This window comes from Lactuca serriola, chromosome 6 (genome assembly GCF_051521515.1).
Source record: "Lactuca serriola cultivar US96UC23 chromosome 6, Lser_US96UC23_V15, whole genome shotgun sequence".
Taxonomy (NCBI): Eukaryota; Viridiplantae; Streptophyta; class Magnoliopsida; order Asterales; family Asteraceae; genus Lactuca; species Lactuca serriola.
In genome coordinates this window covers 28,736,610-28,754,534 of record NC_136413.1, presented here as the reverse complement: position 1 = coordinate 28,754,534, position 17,925 = coordinate 28,736,610, and the positions used below count along the sequence as shown (strand labels likewise).

The 17,925-nt window shown below is 39.1% G+C and overlaps 1 pseudogene; it reads right to left on the bottom strand.

Moving 5' to 3' along the window:
* Nucleotides 1–5,415, bottom strand: part of LOC145059607 (protein ROS1A-like) — a 63,141-nt pseudogene extending 57,726 nt beyond the window's left edge.
* Between the last annotated feature and the right edge of the window lie 12,510 nt (nucleotides 5,416–17,925).

Below are 17,925 nucleotides of genomic sequence, written 5' to 3'. Positions count from 1 at the left end.
GGCTGCTCGCGTCACATGACAGGAAGGAAAGAAGAGCTCAGGGAATACAGATCTCTTTCAAACGGTGGCAACGTCAAGTTCGGAAACAACTCTTTCGGCACCATAAAGGGATACGGAATGATAACTAATGGTGATTTTACTATAAGGAAGGTGGCCTATGTGGAAGGACTACAACACAACCTCATCAGTGTATCTCAGCTTGTTGGAGGTACAGGTCTCAAAGTCTCATTCGACGATGAAGGTTCTGAAATTATTGAGAAGAAGACGAAGAAAGTAATTCTCAAATCGGAGCGTAAGGGTGAAATGTTTCCTCTAAACCTTAAACCCAACAAAGGAAACCCAGCTATTTGCTTGTTATCAAAAGCTCAATCAGACGAAAGCTGGTTGTGGCACCGAAGACTCTCTCATCTCAACTTTAAAGATATCAACAAACTTGTCACTGGAGGTCATGTTCGAGACCTTCCATTGCTCAAGTTCGACAGAGATCATTTGTGTGCTGCATGCGAAATGGGGAAGCAGAGTCGTCAAAGTCATCCATCTATAATTAACACAAAAGTTGTTGAACCACTCGAATTACTTCATATTGATTTGTGTGGTCCATCATCTATCGAAAGCATCCGTGGTAACAAGTATATTCTTGTTATTATTGATGACTTTTCACGATTTACATGGGTGTTCTTTCTAAAGCTCAAATCTGAAGCGACTCATAAGCTGAAAGTGTTCATCAAGCAGATTGAAGTACAGCTCAAGAAGGTCGTTCGCAACATCAGGAGCGACAATGGTCTGGAATTCAAAAACCGGGAGTTTGAAGAATTTCTAGCAGAAAAGGGAATAAGTCACAACTTCTCAGCTCCTTACACACCTCAACAGAACGGAATTGTCGAAAGACGAAACTGATCTTTGTGTGAAGCTGCCCGAACTATGCTAGGTTTTGCTTCCTTACCTCTTTATTTTTGGGCTGATGCTATTTCTGCTGCTTGTTTTACACAGAACAGGTCCTATCTCAACAAGCGATTCACGCTCACACCATATGAGATTCTCAACAGCAGAAAACCCAATGTGAAATTTTTCCATGTGTTCGGCTCACGGTGTTTCATCTTTAACTCTAAAGAACACCGCAACAAGTTCGAGGTCAAAGCCGACGAAGGAATCTTTCTGGGTTATTCTCTCACTTCCAAAGCATACAGAGTCCTAAACAAGCGTTCGAGAAAAATCGAAGAGACCTATTACGTGACTTTTGACGATAGCTATGTCAAAAAGCTACAGGCCAAAGAAGACACAGCTGGGGACATCTTTCCTCAAACTGGCCAAGTCACAGTCTCGATCGCTAATCTATACGAGAAATTTCTGGAGCTCTTTGACGAACCAGAGAAAGCTACTCTCTTAGAAGCCGGTGCAGCAGACAACAAGGTAGACCACATAAAGCAAATTGTCGAAGAAGCTGCCAGGAGAATGAATGAAGGAGGATCAAATTCTGATGAACCTCCATACCATGATGCTTCAGTCGATGGGGAGCCAAGCTCACATGTTGAGGGGGAGCCAAGCACTACTACTGCTACCGAAAGTCCAACTGCAACCGAAAGTGCTTCTCCAACCGAAGGTGCATCAATGCCTGAAAGTCCAGCACCACAAGAAACCTCTGAACCTCAAGTTTCTTATAGCTCATCAACCGAGGGGGAGCATGGTGATATGACGCTCGACGACGAAAGCCAATCCGAGCCAGAAGAAATGATCAACGCTGAACTAGACCCCACCTTTGATACAAACTACCCTCCTCTCACCAAATGGACCAGAAATCATCCTATCTCTCAAGTGGTTGGTGATGTCTCCGAAAAGGTTCTGACCCGATCACAACTGAAGGCAAAACAGACATCCTTATTTTCAAAGGTTAAGTTTTGTATGTTTAACTCATTCGTATCAAAAGTTGAACCGAAGACAGTTAACACTTCACTCGATCACTCTGATTGGGTTCAAGCAATGCAAGACGAACTGAACGAATTTGAAAGGAACAAAGTCTGGCGCCTCATTCCAACTCCTCCAGATGCCTCGATTGTTGGTCTCAAATGGGTCTTTAGGAATAAAATGGACAAGGAAGGGAATGTTATAAGGAACAAAGCTCGTCTGGTCGTAAAGGGATATTGTTAGGAGGAAGGAATTGATTATGAAGAGACTTTCGCTCCCGTAGCTAGGCTGGAATCAGTTAGAATATTTCTGGCTTACGCTGCACACAAAAACTTTGAAGTTTTCCAAATGGACGTCAAGTGTGCATTTCTAAATGGAGAACTCGAAGAAACCGTGTATGTGGAGCAACCTCCTAGATTCGTAAACGAAAAGTATCCAAATCATTGCTACATTCTAGATAAAGCTGTGTATGGCCTCAAACAAGCTCCGAGAGCCTGGTATGAAACACTAACTAAATTCTTAAAGATGTCCAAATTCAAACAAGGTTCGGTTGACCCAACCTTCTTTCGCAAAAAGGAAGGTAACCACCTTATGATAGTTCAAATTTATGTCGATGACATCATCTTTGGCTCTACGAATCCCATCCTAACAACTGAATTCAGAAAGCTGATGGAGACTAAATTTGAAATGAGTTCAATGGGTCCTATTAACTTTTTCCTTGGTTTAAATATTAGACAGGGACCCGAAGGCATCTTTATCAATCAGGAAGCTTACACGAAGACTCTCCTAGCAAAGTTTGGTATGATGGGAGAATCCAAAGTCAAAGTCCCAATGGCATTCGGCACCAAGCTAACTCCATCTCTAGACAAACCGGCTGTTGATATCACGCTCTATCGTCAATTGATAGGCTCACTAATGTATCTTACTGCTAGCAGGCCTGACATCATGTTTTCTGTATGTTATTGTGCTCGATTTCAGGCAAACCCACGCGAACCTCACATGCTTGCAGTGAAGAACATCTTACGCTATCTCAAGCGAACCACCTCCTTAGGTCTATGGTATCCTTCCAACTCAGGCTTCTTCGTTCAAGCCTATTCAGACGCTGACCTTGGAGGATGTGGACTCGACAGAAAAAGCACCACTGGTGGCTGTCAATTCCTTGACGGGAAGTTGGTCAGCTGGCAATCCAAGAAACAAACGTGCGTGTCATTGTCTACTGCCGAAGCGGAATACATAGCCGCTGCATCCTGCACCTCCCAAGTGATTTGGATCCAGAGTCAACTTCGAGACTATGGACTCAATATGAAGAAGATCCCACTATATTGTGACTCTGAAAGTGCAATTAGGATCTGTCATAACCCAGTGCAACACTCTAAAACCAAACACATAGCACTGAGGTATCACTTCATCAAAGATCACGTGGAAGATGGAAACGTCGAAGTACACTTTGTCAGAACTACTGATCAACTGGCTGACGTCTTTACCAAAGCTCTTCCTGAAGCATCATTCAACAAAATTTTACAAGGGCTAGGTCTGATGGAATCAGAATCGGTACCTCAAACTACCTCTCAACCTCAAACGTAAGAAGCAAACTTGACCGAACGTTCAGGTTCGGTTACATAACCTGCCTCGCTCATCACTACAAAGGTAGTTTTCTTGGTTGTATATTTCTTGTACAAAATTGTTTATTTTATTGTCAAAAGTATATTCTGATTGCATGTCTCAATTCATTGGTTTTCAAAATTTTCTTAAACCGAAACCAACCGAACGCTCGGGTTTGGTTTTTCACATTTTTCCCAACCGAAACCAACCGAACGTTCGGATTCGGTTTTTCAAAGTTTTCCAAAGTTTTTTTTTGAGTCTTATTTTCTTTGCTTACTTTTTACCTTTTATTTTTTCTTTTAATTTTTCTTATTTTATTTTTTTATTATCTACTTCAAAAACTCCAAAAATATTTTTCTCTTTTAATTTCACTTGTGCTCGTTCGTTTATGGGGATATAATTGTTGGATTACTTAAGTGTCCCTAGAAGCATGCTGCTGTATGTGTCCCAAGCCTCATAAGATTCTGAATAATCGCCTTAATGACTTGGTATAAACAAACCGTGTCTTCCCAATTAGGCTACTACATTTTTCTAATCGTGAGCTACCTCACTCTCTTCTCACATGAGATAAGAGTCTTCTGCTTGGTCCTTCTTTTTGCAGCTGAGGTACTTTATTTTCTTACACCATCTCCATTACATTTCTCCATTACATTCATTTCATCAACGTAACCCTTGAGACTCTCAGAAACTACCACTGAGGTTTATGGTTACACAACAACTGTGTTTATGATCTTAGTTTCGTGCCACTACGAGCTGAGTGAAACCCAAAATTCAACACCAAATCTGAATTGACGGTGAACAATTAATTTGCTCAAGTTTTCACCAAAGAATTGACGGATGTACCTTCATGAAATCTCAACTTTTATTGTGTGTGATTCCTATGAAATTGTTAAACACCATAACATTTCTTCCCTTGGGATCCAGGTTTTAATTTTTTATGAGATTTTATATTTTCCAAGCCAATTTCAACTTAATTCCTACCTACTTGTTCAACAGACTACACCGGTCTCACAAGTACTTTGATCACTTTCTTTCTTATTTCAAGATTAGAATCGTTGCATCAAAGCGAAAGCCACCCTGAATTAGCCTAATTAAAAGAAGCCTTTCAACATTTATTAATAAGTGTTTGATCGTAATTCAACGGGAATCCACATTAACACTTTACGGTCTCTCTTGACCTTGAAGGAAGAGATTCGTGCCCGGGATCATTTGTTTCGTGTCATTATTGACATCACATTTATTCCCACAAAGAGTTGCTTTATTTCTTTTATTTTTTACACTCTTAGCACGAAAATCTTTGATTTTCCAAAATTCCGTTACTAATTATTACAGGCTGTATTATTGCTTTGATGGTTAATTATCAAGATGTGGTCAAAAATCATCCACGTGGGCAATTTATTCAAAAGATGCGATTTACAACATAAGACGAAAGGGTGTTGACTCAGGCGGGAAATAAAAGGATTGAATTTCAACCGGTGGTAAAAGTTAATAGGGGCGCGTGTGAAATTGAAACGCCCATCCTTTTACTGACATAGTGGACGCGTGTGAGACTTTCAAGCGACTTCTCTCTGGCACTTAAAGGCGCGTGAGGATTTGAAACGACTTATTCTGAAACGGCGCTTGTTGGGCGGCGTGATCCTAGGAATCTGACACTCTCTCTCCTACGTGATCATCGCATGCCTTAACTGTCACGCATCTGTCATTCCGGGAAACCTTTTCGTATTTCCATAGAAGATTTGAAACGATTTTTCTCTCTCCTCTCACCCACTATAAAAGGCAGTCAATACTTCCATTTACCTCTTTACTGCTTCAAATTTACAAGAGAGCAAAAACTCGAAAAAGCTTTACTGTTCCTCTTCTTCTACCTTCAACAATGGCAGAATCATCATCCGTCCACGCCACCTCACACATTCTTCCTATTCGTCCTCAACAGTGCTTGGTGATTGACCTCACACCGCAGGCGTATGATTCTTACATGTTTCCGATCATCGAGTGCTTGAAGTACTCGCAAATCGCTCTTGCACTATCACGGGTTGAGTCTGTGCCCATGGCGATGCTCTCGCAGGTGTATGCGACTTCTTATTACGACAAAGCAGTTGAGCGGGTGTTCTTTGAGGTTGCTGATCACAAGACCTCGATTTCAAGGTAGCGATTTTGCACTCTGCTAGGATTTGCCGCTGATTCTTCGAGAATCAATCCGGAGACGATTCCGGTGGGCCATCTTTACAGCATGTTCTACAACATGGGTTACACGGAGGTGCTCATCTCCGTCGCCAAGTTCAAGAAATCCTGCTTGCCGCTGCAGTGGAACGGCATGTTCACAGTCCTCTTCAAGGGCTTGTCGGAACAGAGCTCAGGATCCGACGGTGCTAGTCGACTTTTCTTGTCGATTATGTATGCAGTTTACAACAGAGTCAACTTAGATTATGGGTTGGTCCTCTGGCAACAGCTCATCTAGAGCCTTTCTTCTTCATCACGACATTCTGAGGTGTCGTATGCCCGGTTCTGGACTCTTATTACAAAGTGGGCAATGGATAAGTTCGACGTCCCCACTCCTGCAGGTGCATCGATGTCTTCGATCGGTACGTTTCATACCACGAAGATCATCGTTTCTGATGCATCCAAGTTTTCCTTCATTGGCTCTATTCCGGAGACAATGTATGGTGATGTTCCTTCTGACAGCAGGATCATCAGGACGATCAAGCAGTTCAAACAGTCAGGGCCAAGGGAACTCACACCGGAAATGCTAAAGTCCATCCACGATGCTGACAAACCGGTGAACAGGGGCAAAAAGGCGGAAAAGGGAAGCAAGTGACCAAAGCTCCTAAAGGTCCTTCTCCCAAGAAGAGGAAACAAACGAAACCTGCTCAGTCCCCGCAGCCGAAGAGGAGGAAGACTCAACCGAAGCGAAAGCTTGTAATCCCTTCCTCTTCGAGTGACTCAGAAGATGAGCGTTCGGATTCAGACGGCTCTCAAGGAGGCGAAACCCCTCAACGAGGCAACACCACACCCCGATCTCCTACTCCAGACATGGAAATCCACAACTCACCAGTTCCTTCACCTACTCAAACAATCCCTACTTCCATTCCCACCATAACCCCCACTACCACTATTCCTCCAACCTCTTTCCCTATACCACCACCCATTTTCACTGATACAACTACAACAACAACTGCAAAGGTTACAACCAACGTATCTGATACGGGGGTTCATACCGATGCAACCGAAACCCCACCCGTAACTAAACCACCACAAACCGAAACCCAGCATCCAACCGAACCTACCCACACTCAACCACCACCCGAAACTACCCCACCCCACACTCACCCTGAACCTACCCAACCAACCACACCCCCAGCTTCACCACCTCCATCATCTCCAGATCATGCCTCTGATGGAGATAAACCGTTTCTTGGCGGAGAAAACATGACCTTCGATTCGGTCTACTTTAGTCCGTTTCAGGTTCAGAGTGACGAAGAGGATGATGCTCCAGTGACAAAGAAGCATCTTAAGGAGCTCAACGAGAAGGTTGACTTACTTCTCACTTCATCTTCCAACCACCAGTCATCTCTCTCTGAAGCCGCTTTTCAGAAGATTGTTGATGCCTTCTCCAGGGCTCAGCATTATTCTGTAGCTTCAGCCTCAGCCGCCATAGACGCCTCCACAAAAGCTTGTGAGGCTGCGACCGCAAAAGTCGATAAACTATTCTCAGACGCTTCTACCCTGTTGAAGTCCTTACAGGAAAGCGCTGACGCCACCAAGACCACTTTGGAACCGATTGTTCAGCAATTGGCAAAGTTCATCTCAACGGAGTTGACATCGTTCGCTACTCTTCGCCAAACCATAAGCGACGACAACTCGGCCCTTCGTGCCTCCATCGATGAGCGCCTCGCTAAGCTTCAAGAGGATCTCGCAGCTGAAAACTCATTGATGGACGTTCTGGCAAGCAAAACCACCGCCCTAAAGGTCAAGAGCACTCAACTTTCAACCTCACTGCAACAGCTTGAAGCTCATCGATCCGAACGGGAGGTTATCAAGACATGTGTTTCGGATGTACACGCTGCCCTATCTAACATCCTAGAAGCACACGATCCGATTCTAAACCATTCGGTGAGGCGAACCCTTGCTGAAAAACTTGCTCCTGCCTTGGACCTTCTCAGCAAAATCGAAGGTTTACCCAGTTTCGTGTCCACTCCGAAACAAGGGGGAGAAGAGAAGAAGTCCGGATCGAAACCACCTCCTTCCTCCAAAGCTACTCACACAACCGAACCACCTCCGACTGGTCAAGCTTCGGGTTCGGGTGTGAAGGATAAAGGGAAACACATAGCTGAGGAAGAAGATGAAGATGAAGATGATGAAACCATTGCTGACATGTTGAAACGCAAAAACAGTCGCAATGTTGATGATGATGTTAATCGTGTGGCGCGAGAGGCTGAAGAAGCCGAACGCAAGCAGAAGGAAGCCCACGATCTCATCGAGAGCAGGAAGACTCTCTTCCCTGCATGGACTCGGGAGCGAATGATTAAGGAGGCCATAGATACTCCCAGCATCCTATGGCTCGAGCCGGTGATCTCGTTCGACTGCTATAATTCTGTCGATTCGCAGTTCGACATGCCGTTGACTCGAAAGGCGTTTATCTTCCACGCCTTCTCAAATATTTTCGAAGTCCCTCATCCGAACCCTGAGGTGGATAGGGAGCTGATCGAATTCTATCTGAAGGCTGCTCGTCCTCAGTATTTAACATGGAGCGCCCAGAAGATAGTGAACGTTCGGGTATTGAAGCCTTACACCGAAGGAAGATTCATTAATGTTCGGTTCAAGGTGATTCGAGGGTCTGCAAGAACTGAACATCATATATCCCTGGCAGATCTACCGAACTTAAATCCTCATGATTGGATTGTCTTGCATAATATCCTTTTGACGAATGAAGCCGAATATGGTCCAATTATAGACCATCTCAAAAGGATGTTAGTCTGTTACATCATGGAGGTAGCCCTTATGGATCAGGAGGTAGCCACCACCTTCAAGAAGAAACCGAAGATAGCTCCTGTGGGATCGGCCAGTGATCTCAATCAAATGAAGATGGGCAAGATCGACTCGAGACGCAATTCGGTCATGTTCACTAGAGCAGAAGGACAGAATTGTCTCTTTGCTTTAGCTGACAAACATCTTTACACCACTGCTTGTCTAGAGCATGTGTTATCGATCATCCGAAGGTGTAAAGAGAATGCAGCGGATGATGTTAAGTACTTCAACGACATGATCCAATGGTACATCAGGTTTAGGCAGACGATACTGGCTCTTATCTCTCGTCTGTTTAACACCGTGAAAAAGAAGGTACCCGCCTCCGCTGCTGGCCCAAGTAACAAGTGAAGATCTCGCTCCAATTGCCGCAAAGGGGGAGATTGTTGGGTTGAAGATTCGCTAGAGGATTGCGTCATTGGGCTCGGCTTTTAGTCCAATTATTTTGTACTCCGGTTTGGGCCTGTCCAACCGAGATGTCTTTTAGATTTATTATATAAGTATATGCCTGCATGCATATTAGGTTAACAATCCAGAGTATTACGATAGAATTACAGATTTCTTTGATCGTTCTTGTAAACCTACTAATCCTCTACAGTTGATGTTCTTAATCGAGCTCTTCTGAGGGTTTTGTTTTAATCATTCGACTCGTTTGATTCATTCTTGACTTGTTCTTTATTTTCGTGTTCTTGCTGTTTAGTATTTATTTACCTGTTTAAGATCTAATCGATCTTCAAGATTAAAGTTTTTTAATCTCATCACTTTGATGTTTATCAAATGGATGTTAAATGTGCATTCTTAAATGGAGAACTAGAAGAAACAGTGTATGTTGAACAACCACTAGGATTTATAAGCAATGAACATCCTAATCATGTTTACATCCTAGATAAGGCTGTATATGGATTAAAACAAGCACCAAGAGCCTGGTACGCAACACTTACAAATTTCTTGAAACAATTTAAATTTAAACAAGGATCAGTTGACCCCACATTATTTCGCAAGAAAGTTGGGTGTCATCTAATTCTTGTTCAAATTTATGTTGATGATATTATCTTTGGCTCAACTGATCCAGAATTGTCAATTGAATTTGAAAATCTAATGAAAAGTCAGTTTGAAATGAGCATGATGGGAAAAATTAATAATTTTCTTGGCTTAAACATAAGACAGAACAGGGATGAAATCTCAATCAATCAAGAAAAATATACGAAGAATTTGCTTGAAAAGTTTGGAATGTCTAATAGCACGAAACTCAGAGTACCAATGGCAGTAAGAACAAGACTAACTCCTTCGTTAGATGCTCCTGCTGTTGATTTAACACTTTATCGAAGCATGATAGGGTCTTTATTGTACTTAACTGCAAGTAGACCTGATATTATGTGTTTGGTTTGCAATTGTGCTAGATATCAAGCTAATCCCAGAGAACCTCATTTGACTGCAGTGAAATTTTTTTTTCGCTATCTTAAGGGAACAGTTTCTTTAGGACTTTGGTATCCTACGAAAACGGGGTTTTTCATTCAAGCTTTTTCAGATTCTGATCTAGGAGGATGTACTTTGGATAGGAAAAGTACGAGTGGTGGATGTCAACTATTGGATGGGAAGTTGGTAAGTTGGCAATCAAAGAAACAAACTTGTGAGGCTATATCAACCGCTGAGGCAGAATACATTGCTACTGCTGCTTGCACTTCGCAAATTATTTGGATTCAGAGTCAACTTCGTGACTATGCAATAAACATGAAAAAGATTCCTTTGTATTGTGATTCGCAAAGTGCAATTCGCATTTGTCATAATCCAGCACAACATTCAAAGACAAAACACATTGCTCTTCGATATCATTTTATCAAAGATCATGTGGAAGATGAGAATATTGAAATTCATTTTGTTAAAACAACTGAACAACTTGCTGATATTTTTACAAAACCACTTGATGAAAAATCATTTGTTAGAATTTTAGCAGGTTTGGGGATGATTAATGTGAATTCAATTTCAAACACTCATGCCTAAAAGTCTGGTTCAGCAGTTATGAGTCAAATTTGTTCAGAGGTTACCGTTCATTCAGAGGCTTCGCATGGCTTCGCATCCACATCTTTTCGCATCTGAGATCATAACAACTAAGGTAAGGTTTACGACTAATTTTGAATTTTTTTTTTTAACTTTTGAAAAATCAAAAATCCAAAAAGATTTTATTTTGTTATGTTCTTAATTTTGAAAAATCAAAAATCCAAAAAGATTTTATTTTGTTATGTTCTTAATTTTGAAAAATTAAAAATCCAAAAAGATTTTATTTTGTTATGTTCTTAATTTTGAAAAATTAAAAATCCAAAAAGATTTTATTTTGTTATGTTTTTAATTTTGAAAAATTCAAAAATCACAAAAATATTTTTGTTTTCTTTGTTCTTTAACCTTTGTGTGCTGAGAATTTAGTACAGGGCTAAAATGCGAAGATGTCATACTTATGTGTTTCTACGGGAAGGTATTAAATTTCTTTTAAACACTAGTTAGGATGTCCCTAGAAGCATGCTGTTGTATGTAGACCAAAAGCCTCAACAAGACTCTATGTGTGAAAAGAAAGCCTTAATGAAATTATCACATGAAAATTTCTTTCCAAAAAGGCTTATATTCGCATAAGTCAACAGAGCTACCTTACTCTTTTCAAATGAGTTAAGAGTTTTCTATTTTGTCCATTATAACAGAGGTACACTTCGATTCTTATCCAATCTTTTTTAAACCAAACAGTTCTTACACTCCAAATTTTTGAAGAGATTTGTCCTTGAGGTCTTTGATCAAACCAATCAAAACCTAGACAAATCACAAGTCTGTGTTTATGATCTAACATCATGAGTCCGTGATGGAAGTGAAACCCAAAAATCATAAACCTTAAGGAATTGACGGGGAACTTTGTTCTAGATTTTTACGAAACCTTTGTTTCAGTATCAAAAATTTCGAAACTTCAAATCATATTCAATTCGCATGTGTGGTCTTGATCAAATATTCACAACCAACAATGTTTGTTACCCAACAAGATCCAGAACAAATTTTTTTTTGAATATGATTTATGTGTAAGTTTCATTCGCAAATCCTAGTCATGATAAATATTTTCACAAGCCAACTTGTCACTGACTACACTGGTCAAACAAGTAATTTCATTTACAATTTCTCACCTTATGTTAAGGCTGATATGTAATGAAATTTCAAACCAATCCAAAATGTCTTTTAAAAGAAGCCTTTCGATACTTCTCTACAAGTATTCGATTGTAATTCACGGGAAACTACACAAGCTGTTGATTATCTCTCTTGATGATTAACGAAGCAACCTTTGCCTGGGGTTTAACTGCATTCATGTCAAATTCAATTTTTGACATCAAAAAATTCCAAATTTTTTGTTTCTCATCTTATTTTGTTGACACAATGCACACACGAAATCCTTGAGGTTCTGAGTAAAACCAACTCAGACTGATGATTTCGCAAATCTGGCATATGACTTCACTTTATATCCCAAAAGTGAAAGAGCCTTGACTCCATGCGAAGGATTTTAACGGTTCAGATTCTATAACGGGAAACTTGACAGGCTGTGTACTCAAGATGGTTGGTATTCTATCCGGTTTTCAAGGAGATGTGACAGTTACTTTTTGAAGCATGGTTATCTTTTGCAGTCATGATCCGATTTTCAAGGTGCCACATCGGATAACATTAAATGCATCCCGCTTTAATTTCAAATCAATTTGAGTAACCTATAAAAGGGGGATCAAGAACACTATGTACGGTTACGCAAACAGAACTCTCACAAACCTCCAAAGCTTCAATCTTGATCAAAATTCATCTTTTTCAAACCCTAAAAATGGCAGCCACTCAATCCAACACTGATGAAGTTCTTTCTCAATCCCTGATGAAAATCCAAAGCACAAACTATCAAGTTGATCCAAATGTATCTTCTTATCCTGAAGGCTTGAAGATGCTTATCGTTGCCCTGAAACGATCACCTCTGTCAACTGCCATGTTTAGTTCCTTCTCTGTTCCGATGACATGGTTATCCTTGGCAGCTTCAACGGCATCATACAATCATACAGCGGATGTGATAACATTCAACTTAATCAATAACAAACAGGTCAAACTGTCCAAGAAGATGTTTGTTGAATTCTTGCAGATTCCAAACAACCCTCCATTTGTCAAACCTGTTAACTCTCAAATCATTCACATGTTCAACGAGATGGGTCATCAACCAGAGCTTGAGAAGATCAGTGACTTTTGAAAGTCTGGGTTGCCGTGCATCTGGAATTTCTTATTTGGAATTTTTCTTAGATGCTTAACAGGAAGATCAGTTGGACTGGATAGAGGACGAATGGAAGTATATGCCATGGTTATGGGCATATACTATGATATAAACGTTGATTATGCAACCCAATTATGGAAGGAATTTGTTAAAAGTCTTGAAAACACAAATTCGGAAAAGGGGATCTCGTGTGCAAGATATTGGAGCTTGATACTGGAGAAGGTCTATGAAAAAGAAGCAATTCCAGTAATGGAGGATGTTGAAGTTGCAGAATTTTCTTTGTATCAGTTTCCAAAGGCAGTAAAAGATGATGAAGCAATCTTTACTCATGTGGCTCGCATTCCAGATGCGATGCTTCGCAAGGTATCTCAAACTCACAAAGTCTTGGTGAGATATTTGCGAACAATTGATCAATCAGAGCAGACTGGAGTATTATTGGATGTTACTGCTCCGTCAAAGAAGAAGAAGCTAATAAAGAAGGATGCGAAGGGTTCATCTTCACAACAAGTTCAAGATGAAGATATTCAGATTGAAGAAACTTCATCGAAATCAAAGAAAGAAATAATACCTTCTAAGTCTAGGTATTGAAGAAAATTCGCAAGGCTGAGGTGAGTAGTAAAGGCGTTACTATTCGCAGTATTCCAGCTCCGGTTTCTCCAGGGAAGAAAAGACAAAGAGCTGAAGATGTTGCCAAGAACATGCAACGTACTCTCGTCAAAAGAAGGAAGATGGTGATTCGCATTGAATCATCTGATGAAGAAATAGTACCAGAAACTCCACAAGTAACATCTACAGTAAATGTTTCATTACCTATCATCCATACTTCGCAAATCTCTACCACCTTACCAATCACCAAACCACTCGAAATAGTCACTACCAAATCAGTTTCTGAGGAGGTACCTATTTCTGATACGGTTGTCAACGTATCTGATACGGGGGCACCTATCCTGAGTGTTGCAACCACAATCCCAATCTCCTAACCTATTTCATTACCAGTTGTTTCAATTCTAGTTACAACTTTATCCACCACTTCATCAATTTTTGATCATGCTCTTCAAAACCCATTTACAACCCTTTTTACATCTCAATCACCGGAAAATCCTCAACCTTCGCAACCTTTATCTGATAATGAAGCTGAAGGAGGTGCCTTTGGAGGGATAATTGAAGATATTCATTTTGATTCAGAGGAGGAGGATATTCCTGATCATATGCTTATGACAGGAAAGCAATTTAAAATCCTGAATCAAAAGTTGAATGCTATTATTCAGTCGCAAGCTGATTCCGGCAGGATGTCTTCTATTTCAGCTATGGAGGTTGATGTAATGATCAAAGGTGCTGAGAAGCGTATTATGAAGAAGGTTGATCAATCCGACAAGAATAATGAGCTTCGCATTCAAGCACAAGGGAGCAATTTTTCTTCAGTGGTCAAGGATTTGAAAGCTGCTGCAAAAGAACGTCATGTTCTTTTTGTACAAGATGTGAAGAAAGTTCAGGAAGATGTCAACTATAAGCTTCAAGAGTTGAAATCTGAACTTGCGAAGGAGCTTCAGGATATTCATACTCAACATGCTGAAGTTCAAAAGCAAATTGCGGAGGTTTCTTCAAGAGTACAAAAGTTTGTTGATGTTCCTAATTCTGAAGCCCATAATGAAGAAACAAAGGAGAAGCTTGATCAGCTAACCAAGTTGGTGTCTGAGCTTAAAATGGTGGTTTCGCAATCTTCAACTACCCAAATTCTCACTCCTGAGTTCTTGTCTCTAAAGATTAATACTTTAGAACAAGCAATTCAGAAAGCTCTTGCTCCACTCGCCAATTTTACTTCTTTACTACCAAGGAGTGCCCCACCTGCTTTCACAGGGGTGCAAGGGGGAGAGAAGAGTTTAAGTAAAGAAGAAGATGCGAAAACAGTTGGGAAAGTTATATCTACTCAGCTTATAACTACTCTTTCCATACTTACGAAGCCAATTTCCTCAACCACAGTAACCACAAAAACGATTGCCAAAGGAATCGTTATTGGAGAAAAAGAAGGAGGTTCAAGTTCAAAACCTCAAACAGATATGGTGGGAAAAAGAAAAGGGATTTTATATGAAAAATCAAAGGATGAGAAAAAAGCTGAGGCTGAAGCAGAGTTGGAAAGAATGAGGCAAGTACAAAGCATCATGAGGTAAAGGGCAAGTGATCCTCCCACGATGAACAAAGGAGATCCTGCGAAGCTTTACTCTTACAAAACTATAGAGTCAAAAGTTGTTGGGAGGGAAATGTACGAATTCGAGAAGAAGCCAAAAAGAAGTTATGATATTGCGAATTCAGACAATTGTCAGCTGGATTTTCCAATAAATGAAATGCTATTCATCACTGCTTAGTACAAGATTAGTGAGAAGTTTGATAATCCTGATGATTATACACACATGAAAATCAGATTTCATGCTGTCTTGGGGAAGAATCCAGATGAAGTTTGGTCGTTAATGAAGATCAAAAAGGTGCTGACAATCAAGAAAGATGTATTGTTTGAAGACATGCTTCAAAATTTTCGTTATTTTGTTATCCGAGCAGACAACAAGCAGTATGACTTCACGGTAGCTGATTTTCCTTTGATGAACTGCAATGATTTAATTCAAGTGGCTTTGATTTTGAAGCATATGGAAGAAAATAATCTCAAAGGCTCTGAGACTGAAGTGTTCAAGATAGGTTTCGCACATGTGAAGACATTCATCGACAACTACTTCGATTGTTTGGCTCTTACAGATGAAGAACTGGCTAATGTGTTGGGAAGAGAAGTGAACGTTCCTTAGGAAGAATCTTTATCTCAATCAGCATTATCGAAATATGTTGTTGGGGAAATATGCCTTAAACCGTTCGGCATGGTGTTTTCTGGAAGAGATACAAAAGGGAAACCTAAGAAGTTCTTGTTTAAAGTCTCATAGATTGAAAGATATAATTCTTCGCAATATACGCACTTTATTGTTCGTATGAACGATTGCAAGAAGAACAATGAAGGAGACAAGAAAGATCTCAAGAAGGTGATCTACTGGTATGGAGAAGTGCGAAAGACAATTCACTCAGCTGTTCAAAAGCTTATGGGATGAATAGCTTCGACTGTTTACAAAGGGGGAGAATGTAGATATAAAATTGTGAAAGTCGAATATAGTGTTTTGTATAGTTTCGCATTTTATTGATTATTTTACTAAGTCATTTTTATGTGAAGAGAAAATGTCTAGACTTAGTATATTTTTTGTACACTCATGTTCCCTATAAATAGGGATTGAGGTTAGAAGTAGAGAGAGACTTTTCGTAACAGATATCTCTTTTCTGCTTATTTTGTAATCAGTCTTTATCAATATGAGATCTGATTAATATTTACTCTTTGTGTTCTAAATCTTCAATTACTCAAATCAAACTTTGCTTTCTCAAATCTCGATAACAATTCTCATCACGCTAGAAATAAGGATCGAATTACAGATTTTAGAAAGTGATTTCCAAACATGATGACAAACTCATTTACACTCCGCTCCTGAGTGTAAACATTTTTCTAAATGATACACCATAGCTAACTCATTTCATCCAAAGTATCGATAACAAAATATTTAGTTAAAAATGTCTTTTTATTAAAACATATTATTGCACAAAATGAGCTTCACCATATATATATATATATATATATATATATATATATATATATATATATATATATATATATATATATATATATATATATATATATATATATATACTAGTTTATAACGCGTGGAAACCACGGTTACAAAATTAATTAAATATTCATAGTAAAAAATTCAAATTTATTAATCAATTATTTTATATAAAATTTTAAATACATTATTAATTAAGAGATTTTTTTATTAGTTATGTAAAATTATAATTATTGATTCAAATAAATATGTGTAATTAATTTATCATATATATTAGACCATTTTTATTTGTGAACTAATGAAAACAATAATATAAATTTTAAAATTTAAAATAATAAATAAATAGATTGACAAATAACATTACATTAATTAGGAAGTTTAATGAATTTAAAATGGAGAATTAATAGAATGACAAGTGACATCATATTAATTAGGAGTTCTAATATTATGACACTTGGTAAAATGACTACTCTTTTATATATATATATATATATATATATATATATATATATATATATATATATATATATATATATATATATATATAAAAGAAAATCCCAACGTCTGTTTTTAACCAATTTAGACATCACTGTCTTTTTCCTCGGCCAGCTAATCATTAATTTTAAGGAATCATAATAAAATAGTTCACTTGAATAATTTTTAGGATGGTGTTTTCTAGTATTTTCTGAAATCAGTAATTTGTCCTACTGTCAAGAAACAATTTAGACACATGTTGCCGCTAAAGGTTAGGCGTGTCGCCGCTAATACCTTTAGCGGTGACATGTTGCTGCAAATACGCCGTTGATATTGCTTTGTCGTTAATACGCTTGTTGTCGCCGCTAATACTACGTGTCGTCGCTAATGATGCACGTCGCCTCTAATACGTTGTCGCCGCTAATACTACGTGTCGTCGCTTTCCTGTACAGCCGTTGGATTGAAAACAAATCGGACGGATGCGGTAATTTGACGCGGATCGTCGTTTGCGAGTATTACCGGCGATGCCTTTAGCGGCGACACGAGGCAATAGCGATGACATGTAAGGTGTCAATTACATGTCGCCGCTATTGACCCATGTCGCTGGTAATACTCCGGTTTCTTGTACTGCACTACTATTTTGATCGATTGATTCCTCTCAACTTTCTTTTGCTGTAATTTTCTGCTCTCCCAAAAAGTGAAAATGAAGAGATCTCGAAAAAAGTCTCTACTTATACTTGGGAAGATCCAGATGAGTAGTGAGATTAAAAATGGAGAGTTAATTATCTCAAAGAGTAAAGTTTGAATTTACCATTTTGACCGAGTTTTTAGGTTACTCATTTTTCACCGAGCAAAAAAATTCATTTATTGATTTTTGAAATAAAAAGAAATTTCATAGTTTCATACTATATATAACACTTTAATCCGAAAGTGTACACTAAACCAATGATCTTTAAATAGATTTAAAACCATAATAGAACTCTCCTTAAACTTCTTTTTTTACTCGTTTAT